This window comes from Vulpes lagopus, chromosome 3, assembly GCF_018345385.1.
Source record: "Vulpes lagopus strain Blue_001 chromosome 3, ASM1834538v1, whole genome shotgun sequence".
Classification (NCBI taxonomy): Eukaryota; Metazoa; Chordata; class Mammalia; order Carnivora; family Canidae; genus Vulpes; species Vulpes lagopus.
In genome coordinates, this window is record NC_054826.1 from 117,889,836 (window position 1) to 117,911,599 (window position 21,764).

General features: G+C 51.9%; 1 long non-coding RNA gene across 4 annotated transcripts in view; it reads left to right on the forward strand.

Annotated features, from left to right (window-relative positions):
- LOC121486709 overlaps nucleotides 1-20,979 on the forward strand; it is a 38,440-nt gene extending 17,461 nt beyond the window's left edge. The window contains exons 3-5 of one of the 4 annotated variants that reach the window (XR_005986718.1): nucleotides 5,534-5,653; nucleotides 8,024-8,281; nucleotides 20,877-20,979. This is a non-coding gene — a long non-coding RNA (uncharacterized LOC121486709). Of the gene's footprint in view, nucleotides 1-5,200; nucleotides 5,438-5,533; nucleotides 5,654-6,128; nucleotides 6,528-8,023; nucleotides 10,534-20,876 lie in introns of those variants that run through there. The other 3 variants (XR_005986719.1, XR_005986716.1, XR_005986717.1) reach the window with 3 other exon arrangements.
- Nucleotides 20,980-21,764: the final 785 nt, after the last annotated feature.

Sequence of the window (21,764 nt, forward strand, 5' to 3'; positions counted from 1 at the left end):
CCTACAAATGCAGCAAGAGAATGGATCTTCTGGTAAAGGTCCTTATGCCCAGAAAAACTAAATAAAGAAGGAAGGAGAATACTTTTGGAGGTGATGGATATGTTTAGGGCATAGATTGTGGTGATGGGTGCCCTCCTCCAAACCCTATATTTAGGGTAAAGACATACAGCTTTGTGGATGTCAGTCTGTGCCTCCATAAAGTGGGCTTAAAAAGAACGTTCCTGGCACACAGACTGACGGGACCCCATTCCGGGGGGCGGCTTGCATCAGGGTTCCCACGAGAGGGCCCTTCACCACGTGTGTGTTCCCAGGTCCTTCACAGGTGCAGGCTCCCCACGGACCACGTGCGCTTGTCCCCATCCTGGGGTCAGTCCCCAGGGAGGGGGGGGGCTTGGGGCATCCCCCAGCCTGTGGCAGGGCATCACGCTGTCATCTGTGGTCCCCCACGGATGAGCCCCAGGCCTCTCTGTCACTGACCTTGACCTGGCAAACCCCGGGGACACACCCCTGCTCCCCCACCCCACCCCAGGGTGTGTGTGTGTGTGGGGGGATCTCCAGGGCCTCCGGCATCCCCCACCCTCACCCCCACCCCTGGAAAGCCTGAGCTCCGTAGAGAGACAGACAGACGCAGACAGGCAGTCAGGATGGAGAGAACAGGTTTTGCAGAGCTCGACAGAAACCTTTGCGGTTCCTAGCGTCCGCGAGCAGATTCCAAAACCCCGGGGCGAGCTGCGCTCTGGAGGCTGCGGCCCGGGGCAGGCCTGTGATTGGCTCGGCCGCGGGGCCTCCCCGCCAATCAGCGCGCGCGCTGCGGGGCCTGGCACCTCGGAGCTTAGCAACGGGGAAATCTGGAGGAACTCTGGAACTGATTTAGGGGAAGGGGAAGGGAGAGGACGGGAAGGGCTGCAGGCAAATCACCAGGCGGTGGGCTTCCTCATTACCTTGGGACCAAGGCCTGAACGTTTGCAGCATGAACCACCGGCCAAGCTCTCTGGTCTCAAATGCTGGGGCTGATGTTTCCTTTACACACACACACACACACACACACACACACACACACAATTTTTCCCCCTGAGCTAGTGCTGAGGTCAGGATGGGTACAGAGCCAAGAAAGGATGAGCAGAACAGGTACCATAATTGGCTTCCCCCGCCCCGATCCTGGCTGCCCTAGGTCCTTGCAGTGGCCTCTAGGCCAATCTAGAGCAACATCTGTCACGTGACATCACGGATGCCAGCCTGCCTGGAATGGGAACTGGAGGTCAGGGTGGCTGGCAGTGGTTTCTGTGATCTCAGATGGAGGCCCCGGTCCCAAGTCCCAGGTGATGGTGGTGTGGGCTGGGCCACTCGATGAGCGTTTATTCAATGCCGGTCGTGTGTCACCCCCATGACAGGGGCCGTAAGACAGAAGTGAACAGTCACATAACAGTCCCTACTCCTGTGGGCAGACAGCCTAGCCAGGGGTGCGGGGGACCAGACGGTACTTATCAGTTAACTGTACAAATAGCCACCCAGATTATGATGGGGCCAATTCTGTGCAAGAAAGGGTGGGTGCTAGGAAAAGGGTGTGTGGGTTGGGGAGGGTCCACTTAGTAGGGCCCTGGCTATCCTGGTCCCGCTTGGAATATTGTAGTGGTCAGGGGGTTCCAGAGGGAGGTGGCTAAGCCAGGGAAACCAAGCAAGGGGGCCTCTGGGCCTGCAAAGTTTAGAGTCTGTCCTAAAGCAACTGGGAAAATGGGATCCCATTTAGGTTTATAAACTGGGACGTGGGATAATTAGATTTATGGCTCAGAAAGGAGGCTCCAGCTGTTGGGGGAGAACAGGTCTGAGCGGGCAAGGAAGGATGGGGGCTGATGGAGTACTGGGGAGGCCACTGAGATGGCACAGGGGTGGTACCTCCAGGGGATCATGAGCATGAAGCTCCAGTGCTTTCCTGGGGCCTCGTTGATGGTTGTCCTCAGCCAGCTCCAACCCAGGGTCTCATGTCCTGGGAAAGATCCACATAGACGCCTCGATGTGCCCTAGCGTGACCGACTCATCCTGGTTGGCCCAGGACCTGCCTGATTTCAGCCTCTAAAGTCCGCAGTACCAGGAAATCCCGGGACAGTTGGTCACCTGGCTCTGGGACAGGACTAAGTGGAGGCAAAATAGTCAGCTTCCTTCACCATGTGACGCTTCTCTGCATCTTCTCCCCAAGCAGCTTGGACAGAGGCTTAGCAGCTAATTTGCTGTGTGGCCTGGAACAAGTCTCTTGGTCTCTCTGGGCCGCTCTTTTCTCATTTGCAAAAATGGAATTTGACCTGAAGAGCCTGCTGGTCGCCTGGCAGCCCTGATTTCTGGGTTCCGCGGCTGTATTTCCAAGCTTAATCAATGCAGAGGACTGAGCAGACAGGGCAGGGCCATATACCCACGGGGCAGCCTCAGACAAGGCACCTGGCCTCTCTGTGCCTCGCTTCTTCTTCCATAAAATGAGAATAATAGTACTTACCTCATGGAAGTGTCAGCACCAAGTTAAGTGAAACTATTCTGTGTTTGGCACAGCTGGATGCTCTGGTTAACAAAAAGCAAGCCTGGGAGTTAAGATTTTCCTAAGGAGTGACCACCAGTTTTCAAAACAATGAGGCTGGGATTAAGCACGCTTGCATTTCAAGTTTCACAACGCGTACTTTATATTCACAGCACTTACACTGTTAAGGCTGCTTTGTACCTCTGAGTGTCTCGTTCTGTGAGGGGGAGATGAGGCCCTTTGTGCCACTGTCCCCCCATAATAGAAATCGGTTGAGTTAGTCGAGGTCACATTGTGCCCATTGTACAGGTGAGAAGATTGCGGCTCGGGGAGGTCAAAGGTCCTGCCATTAAGCGGTAAAGTCAGAATTTACAGCTGGATCTGATTCAGGGTCCTGTTCTGTCTGCGAATTGACCTCTACTTCCTCAGGGGGTGTGTGGGTGGGGGCAGGAGGGACGGGAAGGGGTGCAAGCAGGCAGGTGTGGGGAGGGGGCTCCCTGTGAAGATCTGAGTAGGGATTTTCTGAGTGGAGCAGCTACAGTGCCCTGGCCTGACACCGACAGCCTGGCCTGATCCTTCTGTGGACAGGAGCCTGGTGGAGGCTCTTTCTTTGTATCGCTGGTTGCCATGGAGATGGATGTGCGTGTGTTTGTGTGTGTGTGTGTATACGTGTGTGCACGCATTGAGATGCACCTCAAGTTGGCGCCCCAGGCTTGCCCCAGAGGTGCCAGCAGTGGGTGGGCAGACCAAGCCCATACGCTTGAGAGAAGGGGAGGAAAAGGCTGGCGTTCTTATTTTTATTATGAAAAACTTGGAGCAGGTACAAGAGTAGAGGATATGGTACAATGAACCTCAGCTCCCCATCACCCACCTTCAAACAGTCCCCAACTCTTGGCTAATCCTGTTCCGCCTCTACCCCCTCATCCCACATACTTGGAAGCACATTCCAGACATCAACCATTTCTTCTGCAAATATTTTAGAATATGACTCAAAAAAAAAAAAAAGGATTTTTTTTAAAACCACCATCACCCCTCCTAGAGCTAACAGTAGTGCTTTAATATCAGCAAACATCAAGTGTTCCAATTCCTCTGGTTTTCTCAAAAATGTTTTCTTTACAGTTGGTCGAAATCAGGACCCATATAAGGTTCAACACATAGCGATTGGTCGATATGTCTCTCATGTCTCTCTTAATCTGTATGGACTGTCTTCCTCCTTTTTTCTTCGCCTGCCATTTATTGGTCGGAAAAACTGGGTCGGTTGTTCTGTGGCACGTCCTACAGACTTGAGTTTTGCTTACTGCATCCCCATATTGCTGTTATATGTGATCCTCCCCCAGCTATACTTCTTAGAAGTCAGTAGTTAGATCCAGAAGCTCCCTTAGATTCCTGTTTGGGTTTTTGTGTGTGTGTGTGTGTTGTATGACTTTATAGTGGCTGTTTAGTATTTCCGTTTAAAGGCACATAATGTCTGGCTGTCCCTCTTCGTGACATTAGCAGCCATTGATGATGACTGTTCAGATCATCCGCTGGAGGTTGCAAAACGGTGGCATACTAATCTGTCCTCTGGCTTTGTTTGCGAGCTGGACTACTTCCATAAAGGGAGACCTGCCCTTACCAACTCTGGTTACTGCAAGGAATAGTTCGTATCAGAAAGGATAAAGGCTTGGTTCTGTCCCTTTACTTGTCAGTTGTCAAAATAATGAGTCGGTTCCTCAGCATCCTCCAAAGATGACAAATGAGTTTATGTTTTTCAATTTTTCTTTCTTTTTTAAAAAATTGATTCATTTGAGAGAGAGAGAGCATGAGCAGGGGGGTAGGGGCAGAGGGAGAGAGAGGAGCATGCTCCCTGCCGAGCAGGGCGCCTGATGTGGGGCTCGATCGCAGGACCCCGGGATCATGACCTGAGCTGAAGGCGGATGCTTAACCAACTGAACCACCCAGGCATCTGTTTTTGTTTTTGTTTTTTAAGTTTCTTGGTAACCTCTCAGATCTGGATGTATGTGACACCTTTTAATCCTTTGCAGTTATTCTTCTTATTGATACTCAAATTGTCTCATCTTTGGCCTTTCACACTGTCCCTTGCATCCTTTCCTTTCTGGCATGACCCCAGAAGTCTTGGCAGCTCCACGTGACCTGGTGACCAGGAGTTCCATGCTCACCTTGCATAATTCCCCCCTCACACCTGGAATCAGCCGTATCTCCACAGAGCCCTGGTTTCTGGTTAAAAGTGGTGCTTAGAGACCATAACGTGGGGGCCGGCAGTGCTTACCTAGCTACAGAACTGGTCATTATTTCTCACCTTTTCAGGGGATGTGGCCGGAAACACAGTTTTATTTCATTGGGCAAAATATAGCATGAGTTCACCTTGATACTTTCCAATCCTGCCTGCACACTTGAGTCACATGGGGACTTATAAAAGAACGCCTGGGTGGTTCAGTGGTTGAGTGCGTGCTGTTGGCTCAGGGTGTGATCTCAGGGTCCTGGGATCGAGTCCCACATCAGGCTCCCCACAGGAGGGACATTTATTCATGTCTCTCATGGATGAATAAATTTAAAAAACCTTTAAAAAAACAAAAACACCTCCAAATCACAATTAAATCAGAATCCCTGCAGCCAGGACCTTGACATCAGTATTGGTTTTGTTTTTTTTTTTGTTTTGTTTTGTTTTTGTTTTGTTTTGTTTTGTTTTTTAAGCAGTTGGGATTATTTTGATGTGCAGCCCAGGGTTTGGAATCACTGCTCTAGTCCCTGCTTCTGGGCCAAACGAAGAGAAGAAAGAAGCCAGGGGTGATAATAGAATGGTGCTGTCTTCGAAGAAGCTTGGGTTTGAATTTGGGCACTCCCAGTTTCTGCCTCTGAAATCACTGGAAGAGCACCAATCTCTCGACCTTTCTGCACTAATCGAAATGGTCTACGTCAGTGGTGTCCAATGAGGTAGCCACAGCCCCACTGAACAGCCCCACTGGGTTGCTGGTGCAACCCAGGCAGTGAATTTTCAGATTTCTTTTTTTTTTTTTTTTTAATTTTCAGATTTCTTAACTCTTAACTAATTTACACAAAAGTAGCCACACATGACTAGCAGCTACAGTCTTGGACAACGCCACTCTGGAAAATGGCTTCACATCTATGAGCTTCACATCCGTAAAACAGGTACTAATAAGACTCTCTTCATTGGGTTATTGTCAGGATTAGAGATAATGTATATCAAGCGCATGGCACACACAAGACAGTCAATAAAATGCTCCTTCCTTTTCTTATTAACATCAGCCTGTCACTCTTGGGGGGGGAAAAAGAAGAAGAAAGAAAAGAAACCCAAATACTTGCCCAGAAATTGAGTGCTCAGAAGCACCCCACCACAGAGATTAAAAATGCGAAGCCGTTCCAGAGAAACTCTTGGAAAATATTCCTTAATTGTAAGAAGTTCAAATGCAGCAGGAGGTTATCAGTTGCAAGGGCTGTATTTTGTTACAGATCTAGCCGCAGCTCAATAAATTAAGCAATCACTCAAAATAACATGTTGCTTTAATCCCCTCTTGGAACAATTTCAAGTCGTTTGGTTTTATATTAGCACAGCCCTTGAAAGGAGACTCACGTTGGTCTCATTTCGTTTTCCTCAATCCATCAGGCCCTCTCTGGGTGGATCTCGGCGGGGCTAGCAGGAGGGAGGATTCCGAGCCAAGAACTCCTTTTATCAAACCCGGAGCGTTTTCCATCCTCTGGCCTTTATGTGTTCCACGGCTCATTCGCGAAAATTACTGGCAGGTTTATCTGCAACTAGCACAGAAAGAGACACCTCTCAGCAGCCGGTTCTGGACGTGAAAAGCAAACTTGCAGCGGCTTTTCCATTCTCCTCTTCTCCCTAGTGGTTTATAATCTCACAGTAGAATTTCATTTCCCCTAGAAACTTGGCACCGGAGGTGTCAGCCGGGGAACATATTTGTTTGTGTAAATTAAAAGAAGAATATGTTTTGACCATATTTAAGTTCTAACCGCACCAAAGAAATAAATACTGACTTGCACAACGCTTCTCGCTGCATGGTTCTGGCTCACCTCCCCAGACTCTGCCTTTGTTTATAAAACCCAAAGCTGATGAGAACTCTGAATGGCTTATCGCCTCAGGAAGGTACAGGGACAATCTCAGGGGCCATGTCCACACCCACCCGGGCCCACCTGGCAGGTCCGCTTACCTCGTCTGGGACTTGCTTCCCCTGACACATTGTGTCCTTGCTGGGGCAGGCGAGGGCATGGAAACAGGCTCCCCCACCCAGGCCCTCTGGACGGGCACTGGGCAGTCGCTGCAGAAATTTAAAAATGCACATATCGGGATCCCTGGGTGGCTCAGCGGTTTAGCACCTGCCTTTGGCCCAGGGTGTGATCCTGGAGTCCCGGGATCGAGTCCCACGTCAGGCTCCTTCCCGGCATGGAGCCTGCTTCTCCCTCTGCCTCTGTCTCTGCCCCTCTCTCTCTCATGAATAAATAAAATCTAAAAAAAAAAAAAAAAAAAAAAAAAAAACCTCATTAAAAAATACAAATAAAAATGCACATATCGTCTAGACTGACACGGTCCACTTCTAGGAACCGTCTATGAGTATACGTACTTGGACACCTGCCAGAGTGAGTATATGTTGTAATGGCAAAACGCTGGCATTCACCGAAATGCTGGCCGGGAGGGGACAGGTTAAGTATGGTGCAATGCTAGAAGTCCTTAGAAAGAATGAGGTGGGTCCGAAGACTGTCACATCTTCAGGATATACTGGAACGCCCCCGGCTTTCTTAACTATCATGAGCAAAAAAGGTGAATGCCCTTGAACACGCTTCCAAAATATATGCAGATTATGCACCCTGCCTACAGCGGGTACTGTTTAGAAAGTGAATTTTTTTTTTAAAGTGAAAATAAAGAAAAATCGCAAAGGGGTGCTCCTTTATTTCCCGCGTTATTCTCTTCTGTGCTATTTTTCTTACTATGAGCATGGTATGATTGGGGGGTAATTAAGCAACATAAAATCGGGGTTTTAAAATGATTTCCAGGGGATCCCTGGGTGGCTCAGTGGTTTGGCGCCTGCCTTTGGCCCAGGGCGCAATCCTGGAGTCCCGGGATCGAGTCCCGGGATCGGGCTCCCTGCATGGAGCTTGCTTCTTCCTCTGCCTGTGTCTCTGCCTCTCTCTGTGTGTGTGTGTCTCAATAAATAAATAAAATCTTTTAAAAAATAAAAAATAATGATTTCCGTACTTGGGAACAATATAAAACAGTCATACTCTTTTCCTTACATATCTGTCAGGCCAATGGAATGATGGTGGGGATCTTTGCTTTTCTGGTTCCTTTTTCTCTTTCTTTCTGTTTTCCCTATTTAGGGAATGGGGGGGGGGGGTGGGCAGAGGGAGAGGGAGAAGCTCAAATAGACTCCATGCTCAGTGTGGAGCCCAACACAGGGCTTGATCCCATGACCTGAGCCGAAATCTAGAGTCGTTTGCTTAACCGACCGAGCCACCCAGGCACCCCAGCTTTTCTGGTTTCTTTAGGCAAATAACCTGGAGTGGTCACAGAGAAACACCAGAGATGCCCACTTCCTGGTCTCCGGAACCTGTGAATATGACCTTATATGGCAGAAGACTTCAAGCGTCTTGAGATGAGTTTGTCCTGGATTATCCAGATGAGCCCTGCGTGCATCCTCGTAGGAGAGAAGCAGAGCCAGACCTAGAGTAAGACTCACGGAGAGACTGGAGCGCAGTGGGCACAAGTCAGGGACACGGGAGCCACCAGAAGCTGGGAGAGGCAAGGTACAGATCTTCCCCTGAAGCACCTTGGGGAGTGTGGTTCCACCAGGTTATGGACTTCTAGCTTCCAGGACTACGAAATTTCTGTCGTTTCTGTCATTTTAAGGCCTCTTGGTTTGTGTCAGTTTGTTATGGGAGCCCTAAGGAGCTAACACATTACCTGACTTTTGCAACGATCATAAAATGCATGAAGCACACAGGTACTGTAAGAGACCCGTTCGGGTGTCCTGTGTGTTTTGGACATGTGTGCTCAGGTATTTCTTAAGCATCTAGCTGGTGTCAGGCGGAGGTCCAGGGCCTGAGGAGCTAGCAGAGGACCAAAGAGAAATGCCTGACCACCTGGAGCTGACAGGCCGGTGGGAGAGGAGAGAGTAAGTAAGATCACAGGAACGGAGGGGAGGACCCATGGGGGTGGGAGGGGCCAAAGAGAACTGAAGACATGGAAGGGAGACATGGGAGTCAATGAGGGGCTGGGAGAACCGGGAAGGGACACCTGGGTAGAGCCCCGAAGGAGATGGGGGCAGGGGCTGCGTGTCCACCTGCAGGGAGAGCACGGGGCAGAGGAAACCAGGGATCCCTTGGTGAGGCCAGAATAAGGAGGAATGAGCTACCCTTTTCCTCCTATTTCCTTCCCCACTTCCTTTCCTCTCACGCTTGTTGCCTGCCTACTGCACACCCCAGCTGGGGGTGCAAAGATGTCCAGGGTCCCCATGCTCAAGATCCTCCTCATGGGGGCGGGGATGGTCATACAGAGGCCGCCACAAATACAGCGTGGTCGCTATCCGAGCTTTGCCAGGATAAATTGGGTGCAGGGTCCATGGTGGAGAGCAGGGTGAGGAGGAGAGGGGGGGCATCTGCTAGGGGCGAGGTTGGGGAGACTGAGGCAAGAGAGGAAAGGGCATGACTTCCGAGTTCAACAGCAAGTGTGTGGCTGTGATTCAGTGGGAAATGAATGGGGGCTGGGGTGGGTGGCACACAGAGACATGTGTCTGGGGATTCTCTTATTCTTTTTAAAGATTTTATTGATTTATTCATGAGAGACATAGAGAGAGAGGCAGAGACACAGGCAGAGGGAGGAGCAGGCTCCCTGAGGTCCCTCCCAGAACCCTGGGGTCATGACCTGAGCTACAGGCAGACGCTCAACCACTGAGCCACCCAGGCGTCCCATCTTCTGTCCTCAGGTGCAGGAGGCACACCTGGGGGACAATGGGTTCTGAGGATGACCTGCCCCTTTTAGATTCACCCAGTCCATGAAGAGGACACGGTCCCCATGCCTGGGCCGCACAGACACCAGAGTTGATGTGACAGGTAGTATGGGGACTCATCCCTCTGGTAGCTGCGATAAGGATGGGAAAGGCTGAGCTGCTCCTGGATCCAGCACCTGTAGGGCTATGGGGTCGGGCCTTGGCGCCAGCCCCATCCTTCCTCCCTACCCCCATCCCATTTCTCATCTCTCATCTCTCTCTCTCTGCCTGTTGGCCTCAGTCTCTGGGGCCACAGCTATCTCTGGGGCCTAGACAGGGCGGACAAAGCTACCTTCTCACCTGCTGCAGGTCGGACGAGCCTCCATCGGCCCTGCTTGGGTCACCTGACCACACCCAGAACTGTGACGTCAGCCTGGCCCAGAAGGGGGCCACCACTGTGATTGTCCAGGCCCAGTCATTGCAGCAGAGGAGTGGGTGTCATGAGTGGCCACCTGGCCAAATTCCCACTGCCGGCAGGTGTGTTAGCAGATGCAGGGAGCAGGTGCTTGCAGGAAAAACACACACGCACACACAAACCCAAAACAAAACAAAAAACCCAGAACCATCTAACGCCTCCAGAGACATCTGCTGGCTGTGCTTCCACGTTTCCTTGGCTGAGAATTGCCTCAGTCTTGAGTCCAACGCTTTAAGATCCACTCTGCTGGCTCCCAATGCCAAAGCTGCCTGCAGGACTTACTCAGACCTGTTGTAGATTCTTTTTTTTTCTTTTTTCTTTTCTTTCTTTTTTTTTTTTTTTTTTTGGCTACCGTCATTATGTTATTTTAATCAAATTTAAAAATTTTTTTTCTTTGATTTTTGATTACCCCTCCTAAGGGTAGGAAGGCACCTGTGTTGAGTGCCGTGTGGTTCGTGCCCCATGCACAAACCCCTTCCTGGGGGTGCAGGACCCAGCAGTGAATGGGCATGTGCTTCCACAGAGAGCAGGAGGCGGTGCGAGGCCCTTACCTGTTCTCTCCTCAAGGAGGCCCACCCCCCATGTTGTATACCCCTGCAGGACAAGGGGCTGTTAGTGGAAGTGCATCATCCAAACACACGCTAGAGGCTTGGAATCTCTCAGTGTCTTGAGTGAGGAGTCTGAGCTCTTGAGATGAGATTCGATGCGCACAGGAAATAGGGTTCGTCTGGTTGGTGGAGGCTGTCCTTGAGAAGGATAGTGGAGTCCTGTCATTGTTGAGAGGGAGCGGGTGCCCGGAGTGGTTGCCAGCATCTACCACGGCCGCCCGGCTTCAGAGGGCATCCCTGGGTGCTGCTGTGCCCCTGGACTGTTTGCTGACCAGTGGGCTCTGCTCTGAAGACGGCAGCCCTGTCATCTGCTGTGACATCAGAGGGCACTCAGAGTCCAGTACGAAATGGTGTGGCTAAATAAAACAACCGCAGGCTCTTAGGGAGGAAGGCTTAAGGCAAATGGCTAATTTTTTTTAAGTACTTATAACCCACATGTCAGCTGGGGTCATCTTATTTTTGGAGATTCAGATGGAATGGGCTTGAACTCTATCCCAACATGCCACTGTCTCCCACATGGGAGACCCAACTTTTCTTGGAAACTTTCCAGGGATTGGGGGTGAGGGGTGCTTATGTCTCTCCTGGACACCAGGGCTCTAAATTCCTGTGTCTAATGAATTAGTTCTGCTTGGGCACCCTTTTGCTGGCCTCATGGGCATGTGACACGTACAGTTGCACAGGGCCTATGTCTGGTTTAGTGCTCTGTTGCCATCTTGAACTTCTTAATAATTTTTGAACAAAAGTCTCCACATTTTCATTGTGCAAGTGATGTAGCCAGTCCTGCTCTATTCAGGAGCTGTTCCCTTTCCACCCCACACTGGTCCACTGGGACCCTGCCCTAGTTCCTCCATGCACCCCAAATTCTGCAACACAAGGCTATGGGTGGAGGAGACTCTGAAAGTTTAGGGGCAAAAGAAAAATGGTGGCCTCTTGGGCAAGTTAACATAAAGTCAGTGTTCAAATTGGCCTCACACTATCCAAAGAGTGAAGAGGAAGTGGCGGGGGGAAGGGGGGGGAAGGCAGATGAATCAGGAGGGGCAAAGGCTGATAATTGTTGAACCTGGATGATGGGTCCAAGTGCTCATTATGGTATTTTCCCTACGTTCAGTATGGCGGGAAAGTCCATAATACAAAGCTGAAAAGGCAATCCAAGACCTGCTTCTGGGAGCTCCTTGAAATGTTAAACATGGAGCTTCTGTATGACCCAGAAATCCCACTTCTAGGGTGTACGCCAAAGAGAAATGAAAATGTATGCCCACACAGATGTTGACAGCTGCATTTTTCCTAATAGCTAGAAAGTATAAGTAAAGCAGATGCCCATCACCTCACAAATGGATAAATAAAATGTGGATATTCTCTGGCCACAAAAGGGAATCCAGTCCTGCAGTGCGCTACGGCGTGGACAGACCTTGAGAACATAATGCTCAGTGAAAGAAGCTAGTCACAAAGGATCTCCCACTGTATGATTTATATGAAATATCTAGAACGGCAAATCTAGAGAGAAGGAAGTAGATTAGTGATTGCTTAGGAGGAAGGGGGAGTGGAGGGAGGAGGATTGGGACAGTGTGGTTTCTTTTTGAGGTGATAAAAACGTTCTACAATTGACTATGATGATGGATGCCCAACTCTATGAATATACTCAAAGCCATTGAACTGTCTACTTTAAGTGGGTGAATTGTAGGGTAAGTGAATCATATCTCAACAAAGCCATTAAAAAAAAAAAATCACATCAGGACACCTGGGTGGCTCAGTGGTTGAGTGTCTGCCTTAGGCCCAGGGCGTGATCCCAAGGTCCTGGGATCGAGTCCCACTTCGGGCTCCCCACAGGGCGCCTGCTTCTCCCTCTGCCTGTGTCTCTGCCTCTCTGTGTGTCTCACCATGAATAAATAAAATCTAAAAAAAAAAAAAGTCATGTCCTCCACTTCTCCCACCAGGAATCCTTAGTCTTCAGCTTCTTGCCCTTTGGGAAATCCCTTGTCTCTCCCGCATCCTCTCCCTGCACATGCACACACACACACACACACACACACACACACACACACACACACACTTGTCACCCCCCCCCCCCTTCAGTTGCCTTCTTGTGCCTTAAGATGTTTTTCATTCTATTTCCATTCCCACAGACTCCAGAGAACTGTCTTCTCTGAGAAGTACCCTCCACAGCCAAGGTGCCCCACTGAGGTATCTTTCCAAACTATAACTGTTTCCTCTTTAAAAGTTACTCCGTCACAGCTATTAAAATTACACTTTTCAAATTCCCATGGTGTCCTATGAGGGCGGTCACTACTAGTTCCTACTAGTTGTAAATTCCAAGAGCTTCATAATTCCCTCAAGAAAAGAGAGGCCCAACTCGATCCCTCCAGAGCCAAGGGTCTCTCTGACCTAAAGCTTAACTCTTAGTTACTTCACAGGCGGGGAGAAAGGACGGGAAAGAATGTTGGTAGGGCCAAACCAGAGGGCAGGTTTTGGGGTCTGGAACAGGGGTGGGCTAATTATAGCCTGTGGACCAAATTCAGCCCATATCTTGTTTTTGTAAATCAAGTATTATTGGAACACACGGCCACATCCACTCGTTTCTGTGTTGTCTGTGTGTGTTTTTTTGTTACGATGGCCGAGTGGAGTAGCTGCCACACAGACCATACAGCCTGCAAAGCCGAGAATATTTAGTATTTGACCCTTTTGGGGAAAGTCTGCTGGTCCTTGAGATGGAAGGTACAGGCTTGAACCCCAGCTCTTTACATTCTGGGTGTGTGATCTTGGACAGGTCTTTAAGTGTTTCCTCATCGGCAAGCTGAAGACCGTAACAGTGCCTCCCTCGTATTCTGCTCGGGCAACTAAAATGCCATCATACATGTTAAGTGCCTAGTACATATAAAGCACTCAGTATACGCTGATGGTTGTGTTATTTAGAGATGGAACCCGACAACTCCTCCTCTACCAGGTCATCTGAAGCAGTGGAGACAGTGCCTGTGAAAACAGTTGGTGACAACATACAAATATTTATTATTGCTCCAAATATCTTCAAGGCTTTTGAGATGATTCTCTGATTCTTGGTAATATTTATAATGTGGAGTGTTGAGAGTATAAAAGACCTCTAATTTCAGAGGAAAAGGGGCCTCTGATCCACAAATCCAAGCCCTCTCATTCAACAGCTCAGGAAATTGCCCCCTGACCCCCAGCTGGGACTTGAACCCGCCCAGAACTAAGACCTGAATATTTTTTTTAACTGAACTCTGCATCTTCCCCAATAACAGGTGCTTGGGAATCTGGGCCCACGTGTCTCTAAATATCTGTGTTTTCTCCAAGCTCCCCACCAGAGCCTGTTACATAGTATTCTGCTACAGAGCATTGGCAGGTGCGGTTGGATCTGAGGGAGGTATGAGATGCACATCCCCAGACATTTCAGGGGCCCCCCAGAAGCCTGTTGGGGTGGCCAGGGCTGACACTGCATCCCTGACAACCTGCTTTCCTGTCATTTAAATCTATTTCGATCAGGATACCCAGCAGCCTCCCACTCACTGGCTTCGCTTCACAGATGTTAAGTGAGCAGCTAATACCCGCTAGGCCCTGGGGATACAGCGGTGAACGAATGACAGCATCTGCCCTTGGCTCTTGCCTCCTTGGCTTCTAAAGGGGCAACACACAAACCAACAAGCATCTGGGCAATTCAGCCCCATAATCAACCTTCTCTTTGTCCCCAGGATTTCCGTTCCACTCCCAACCCCCGAATACTGCACCGATGAATTGGAAAATTATTCTGGACCTGGCTATAGGATCTGTGTGGATGGTGGGAGTTCAGAGTGACTGCTTTGGAGTCCATCAGATCCGGGCAGGGCGGGCTCCCTAGTTTGCAAAGTGAAAACCCGGGGCCCCTCATGCCAAAATTATTAAATGTATTAGGGTGATGACAGCAGCGCATTAGGGCGAGAGCAGGGCCCTGACCTGGGGTCAAAGCTCCTTTCCAGCTGGACCACCTCCCTGCGCCTTAATTTTCTCATCCAAACAAGGACCTGTTAAGGCCCACCTCACAGTTGGCTGCGGCTGTAGAGTGAGATGAGGCACCTCAAGTGCCTGTGGTAGCATCTGTCATTCTTAGGTAATGGTGATGACCTAGGCAGCTCATGGTCAGCGCAGTGTGCACCTTCCCCTGTAACACGGGGATTCTTTGCTTGCTCTTTCATCTGTCTCCCAACTCAAGTGGGAGCCCTGTGAGGACAGGGGCCGTCTTGGTCCCGGCTGTGTCCCTGGCACCGGGCATGGTGCTTAGCGCACAGTAGGCCCTCAGCGCTCAGCGAAGGCAGGCGGGGAGCAGGTGTCCAGCCAGAGCACTCGGATCCAGGAGCAACAGCTGCAGTTCTCAGAACCTCAAGACCGTGTGGCTTAAGCACTTGTTTGGGGGAGATCTCGTAGCTCCAGCAGTCATCTCACTCCTGGCTTTTCTCACCTGGGGCTCTCCCCACCGTGTGGGAAAGAGGCAGGGAAGGGGTGCCTGAAGGCCCAGCCCCCATCCTGGCAGCCACGGGGCAAGGGTGTGGGTTGTGCTCTGGCAGCTGGGCCGGCAGCTGTCCGCCAGGCTCTCAATGCCTGCCCCAGCTGGCCAGCTGGGTCCTGATGCCACCCCCCACCCCATGACACAGCAGAAAGTGAAACCAGAGTCCGCCCCTGCTGGCCGGACCCGGCGCTCGCTGTTTCCCTGTAAAGCCACGGTCCCAGGGGGCAGGCGGGGAGCTGGTGCCCCGGGCCTGGCACGGGGTGGCCTGTCGGAGGAGCGTCCCTCCAGGCCGAGGGCACTGCTGTGGCCCCTGCCTGTCCCTGGTGCTGTGTCTGAACCGTGGTAGCTGCCCGATGGAGCTCTGGGAATCCCTTGATCTGGGACAGAGGGTTTATTATTCTCCCCATCTCACTGAGCAACTGAAGCCCAGAAAGGTGCCCTGGCGAGGAAGAAGAGCGCTGGGTCGTCACCACCCTCAGATGGGGACAAATGAGAACTATGGGTGGGCGTCAGGGTGGAGATCTCATCGGTGTGGGTGAGCAGGGAAGGGGTGGGGGCATCCCTGAAAAAGGGAAGACATGTGACACCCTAGCTGTCATGGGTGGGGCCCACCACACATTCGAACTGGCCACCCAACTATGTGGGTGCCGAAAATCGCTGAGACGTACATGAGTTCTTAATTAAGTGGGCTTTGCCGTCTCTATTTCTGCCCCATCCTCAGGCCACCTCTGCTATTCTTTGCTTCATGTTTTTCTTCCAAGCGACTCGCCCTTTTTCACTTCTATAAATCAGTACAAAAAAGGGGTCTTTCTATCCCTGCCGTCAATTGAAAATCCCATTGCTGGCTGCAAACAGAAATGAACCCTACAAAGAAATACCCATGAGAATAACGTACACCTGTAGCCAGGTACCACTTAAAATCGCCGAGTAGATCTGTGCATCAGGCCAGGGCGGTGGCTATTCTGAGCTGTGGGTTTCGCGCGAGAGGAACCAGCAGCCCAGAGAGGTTGAGCCACTTGCCTGGGGTGACACAGCAGCAGTCCCAGAGCGCAAGCGGGCTGATCCCAGAAACCCGTGCTCGCTGCGGTCTCCCCTGCTTGTCTGAGTCGCCTCAGCCTATAAGGCGTGTTAGGAACTCACGCCTTCTGCGGCGAATGCTTGAACCTCCCCATTCTCAAAGCACCTTCGGGGCTCCTACAGCCCTTGAGCTCATCACAGCCGTGGGTGGCAACCATGAACCCTCGAGGCCAGAGCCTGGGGTGTGGCCCTCCCCTTGGCAGATAGGTAAACCGAGGCAGGGAGTGGGAAAGTGCCCTGGCTCAGGGAGCAGAGGGAGAAAGCCAGAACTGGCCAGGGCCGTCTGCCAGGGTGAAGATCCCGGGGTCCCGCTGGAGGGACCAGGCTGAAGGTGAGAGTCGCCTCACTAGCCTGGTCCAATGAGTAACACCTGCTCCTTTCCCACTCCCCCCTCCTCCGTGACTCCCTTCGCTCCCCCAGAGCAAAAGGGGGACAGAAAGCACGATTAGCGACCAGTGTCTGTGAAGGGTGCCTTTCTCTTTTTCGTGGTCCTAACCAGTCCTGAGCACTGAGTGCAGGAGGGAGTGTGTGTTGGGAGGATCTGGGGAAACTCTTTCTCTTCTTTGAGTTGCTGGAGGAACTCAGAGCTGCCATCGTCCCAGCTGGCCCAGGGACCCCGAGGAATACTGCAAGAGCAATAAGGATTTTTAGGGGCATTATGATAGTGGAATGGAAACACATCTGCCCCCAAAAGTCCCTCATTTTCCCTGCGGTAACGAACCAGCTGGGCAGGAAGTGGTGGCTCTCGGAGTACCAAGAGCCAAAACTAAAAAGGAAAAAATGTACAAAGTTAGAGCGAACTTTAAACAAGCCAGAGCTTTCATGGTATGCGGCGGCTCCGCCCAGGCTCCCCAAAAAGCTGCTGATGACTGGCTGATAATTGGCTAAATGTGTCGCTGTGCAGTGGCTTCAAGACCGACGTGCCTCCTCTGTGCCCAGAAAACCAAGATCGGGAATCCCGGGGCAGGTTATAAGGGTCATTCTCAGACACCAGGCCACTTCCAGGACTCGCCTGTGATGTTTCTCCAAGACCCCGACCAACTATTCCAGAACCCTCCTTTTCCATTGAAGGGAATCACAAATCCCTCAATACCTCCTCATGTGGAATGGGGGAGAAAGGTGGTCAACGTGGAAACCCAGATGAAAATATCTGGAAAGAGAGCAGTTTCCGCGGCCGAACAACCAACCAGAGGGCGAAGACTGGGGCAGGGGAGCCTAGTGGTGTCGCTGGTGGAGCAGAAGGCATGAGAATCCCTGCTAAGATCCAGGATGCCGTCTCTCAGGTCTGGCCACTAGTGATTGAGGACTAAGAAGTCCAGGGCAGTGGGTCCCCTTGGGGCCAGTGGCCCGCAAGGTCTCTGTCTCTGCACGGGTAGGCCCCCGTGCCAGCCAGCACCCCTGGGTCCCGAAGGGGTTAACCTCTCCACGGTTGCTGACACCCGAGGAGGAGGCTGCTCACTCAGCAAGCTGGCATATCACACTGGGCCATCGAGAGAAGAGAGGGGCTGAAAACAGCCTCTGTGAGCTGTGAATGGAGGCCGCCTGCCTTATCGCCATCAGAACGAAAAACGGGACGCAAAGCCTTCTCGACACGGAACCAGCTACCTGGGCGCTCGCTGGCTCCTTGGCACCTGTCGCGTGGCCCCGGAGCTCTGGCAAGGGGCTCGGGGCATCTGTGCCGGTGAGCACCCGGCTGTCTGGGCCAGGCCTGCAGGGGAGCGAGTGATCCTACACTCGCCATGTGACAGCTGGCAACCCGGCCCGGATCTCTTCTTTCAAGCGGCACCTAAAATATTCTCTGGGTGAAGCTGAGGCTAAATATGGCAAGGCCTACGAATGCCTGGTCTGGACCTTTTAATGCCATTCTAAGATACAATCAGGAACCCAGGAGGCCTTTAGGTGGCCTGGAGTCCAGCGGCTGGGGCCAAATGGGAGTCCCGTGGGGCTGGCTGACTCAGGGCTGGGTGCAGCTTGCCTGAGCAGCTGCCTTCCTCCACGCCCGGGGATGCCCCCCAGTTCCCTTTTGGCTACCCCGCCCATCCCGGCTCTGTGTCCCCCCATCTGCCCAGCAGGCCCTGTGACAGTCCTGCAGCGCCTTCTCCCCACTTCAGGGCTGCAGCCTGCCCCGCTGGCCTGGAGAGGGCCGGCAAGGGCAGCTTGCACGGTAGCTGAGATGCATGCAGCCCCGCCGCTGGCCCCGCGCCACGCCCCCTGGGCCCACCCCGAACGCAAGGAGGACCCCGCGGGGAGGACTTCTGGCTGGCCTGCAGAAGCACGGCTCTGCCCCTGAACCTTCTGGACTCAACATCTGCTCTGCTCCCGCACAGGCGGATTTGCCCCCAGCCCCTAGGATGGCCTCCTCTGGTTGCCCTCTGAGCATCTGGGAGGCTGTGCTTAGCAAAGTGGGGTTCTCCCCCCCACCAGAGACCACGTGGTAGGTGGGGCAGTAAGCCCTGCAGAGTCTCTGGGGATGCTGCCCTCAGGAGCCAAACACCCCACTTATAGTCAACAGACGCTGCCAGCGGGGTCCCAGGAGCAGAGATCGCCCCCCCCTCCCCGGCCCTGCACACACGCCCCCGCTGCCACAGCCCCGTGTGCACCTGTCCGGGGCTCCTTTGGGCCGCGGTGATGACTCTAAGGCCACATGCAGGCCTGGGCTGGCAGTGGTCCAGGCAGAGATGCCAACAGGCCCGGGCACGGATCTCACGTATGATTCCAACAAGAGAGCCTGGTTTTCTGCACGCCTCCGAGCAAACTCTCACACCGCGCTGCACGGCTAACTCAAGGCTCAAGGCGGCCACTGCCTGCCTTCCCTGCGGAGGCCAAACAAGTCCTGGACAAAAGGCTCCATTTGCCGGTGCATTTTTAACATGGCTTTCTGGTGACACCGACCTCAGTTTTCGCTTCCCACGTGTGTCTCCCTTTCACGGAGCACCGTGGCCATTCGGGGACACGGAGAAACGAGTTTGCCTTGCGGCTCCTTAAACGCAGATGCTCCCCATAAGGAAGATGCTGTGCAATCGGAAACTCGACGGCTCTGCACATACCCATGTGCCCCCTACAACCCTGGATGCCGAGCGGGCATCGGATCATCAGCTGCCCTGAGGGAGACCAGAGGAGGGCCGGGCGCTCAGGGTGGCAGGGGGACCCCAAAGCTCACTCCTTCCAAACTCCCTACCACATCCACCCTTTTGCTTTGAAAAGCCTGTGTGGCTCCCAGGCCCGAAAAATCTACGGTGCTTTTACCTCCTGCCCGTGTGGTGCTCTGGTTTCACTCGTTCTATGCACACGCGGCACAAAGCACTGCACTGAGTTTGGGATGCTGGGCAAGAGAGAAGATTCCAGAACAGTGTTTTATTTTGTTGGCGTGTGTACGTATTTTCTGGAGAGTGACTCTAAGGACCGAGTTTCCCTTACCCGTAATCAGGCTAATTTTTCTCTTCCCCGCCCCAAATAGCCGTATTTACTCCACGATCCCGATTAAAAGAGAGTGAGCTGATCTGCTACTAGAAAGCCGTAGCTTTACCTGGCAAGAACCATCTTTCTGTTCTTAATAGAAGGTGGTGTGTGTGTGTGTGTGTGTGTGTGTGTTTGTGTGTGTGTGAGGGCGGTGCTGGGGAGCAAGAAATGGAGTATTCCCTTGTAGGGACCCTCCCACCTTTCCATTGCTTTGAGTCATAAACATAAATGTTTTATCATTAAGGAAGAATTCCTCTCATTGCACTACCCCCTCTAAATATCTCACCCCCGGGGCTAGATCATATTCCCCCACCTCCACCCCATCAAAACATTTGTGTCCTAGTGAGATTCGCCATGGCTTGTATATTGTTAAGAACTCTATTCAAAGTTTCTTTCTTTCTTTTTTTTTTTTCATCTAAATCCACACTCCTTGGGGGTGGGGGGATAGGAACCGCTTAATGAAATTTCACACAGACAGGCCCAAGGAGAAAAGCCAAAATGCATTCAGCATATTCAGCAGTTCTTGCTTAATTTGTGTGCGTGCGTGCGTGCGTGCGTGTGTGTGTGTGTGTGTGTGTGTGTGTCTTATTGCTGCGGGGAGGGCAGGGAGAGGGTGGTGGTAGGAATATGCAAAGGCGCTGGGATTCTCTGCCGAATTCCTGCCGACTTCTCGCTGCAAAGTCCTGATTTACAAGCTCTTCCCCAAACTACACCGCCTGGTGCCAGACCCCGAGGGGGGGGCCAAAGTTCGCTAAATGTATTCAGAGTTTCAGGCGCCGTTTCAGGGGGCCCGCGTGTAAGCAAGGGCTGTGCATTGCAAATGCTCGCTGGAAAGCAGACTTGCTTCACACTCGGCAACGAAACACGCTCTGATTTTCCCCACTTCAGGATCCAGTCGTGTTAACATACGGCTACACCGCCTGGCTGGCAGCTCAGTGTCTCGGCGCCACATTCCGCGCTCCGGCCTCGTTAATTCACCTAAAACATCCTATCTGGAGAAGTATCATTAAAGGCTAATTTGGCGAGATATCCTTATTTAGCAAAGCAAATAGGACCTGACAGCTCTCTGGTGTTGCCAAGGGGGGGGTGGTGGTGACGATTCAGCAGAGCACAAACACAATTTGTGTCACAACGTGACAATTTCCCATCGATGAGCCACGCTGGGATGGTGGACTCTTGAAAATTGTGCTGTTTCATCGTGTCCCGTAACAAAGGGAACTGGGGAAGTGAAGAACTGTTTTTGCCAAGGCCCCCGAGTGCAAATGTCATCTGTGTGTACGTGTGTCGTGTCTGCCTTACACAGAATCGTCCATCAAGCACCCTGTGTTCCAAAGTTCTTCGGGTCCAGCTCACTTTTCTATTCTGTGCTGTGGACACCTGATTGAAATCCAGGTTTGCAAATAAATAAATTCAAGGTATGTGGGTGTCTGCATAGGGCACAACTGGAGGGCAGGTGTGTGTGGGGGTGTGTGTGTGTGTGGGAGGGTGTAAATTAATACAACCTACGTAATAAGGTTAATGTTCTGGGAAGGGCATTTGTGCCCCTGCCACCCTTGTCTTGAGAGAGCTCCTGTGAACACAATATCCTGAGTTTCTGATAAAATGGCTCAGACCGAGGTACCAAAGCAATACTGTGGCTCCCAGTGGAAACAGGCGGACGGGGGGGGGGGTGCCCCTTTGACAAATGTGAGGACAAATCTAACATAATTACCATTCACAGCTTCAACGGTGTTGCATTTGGAGGGTGTCAAACGGGTATGCCACTCATTGCCTTCAAATCCTGTCCCCTACAACATCTCATTAAACCACTGGGGAAAAAATTGTACAATTCCCTCATCTCTTTGTGGCCTCCCAAGCCAAGAGGCCCTTAAAAATTTAGCAGGTTCAACAAACGGAGCGCACACCCTCGCGGGCACACACGAGAATATCCACGCCCCCCCCCAACAGCCTTTCACTTTTACCAAAAGTAGCAAACCTCCCCCCCCCCTTTCTCCAATCAGCTTTTAGATGTGCAACTTGGAGGTGTTAGCTCTTGGCTCTCTCTCCACGGGCTGCTGGGCCTGAATCCCTCGATGTTTAGAATGACCCCAAAAGCGGGACTTTGTGGGCCAGTTGGATCAAACATAAACTCATCTCGCCCTCAAAACCCCGATTCTGGGACCACAGCCTCCAAAACCTTTTCGAAAGAAGT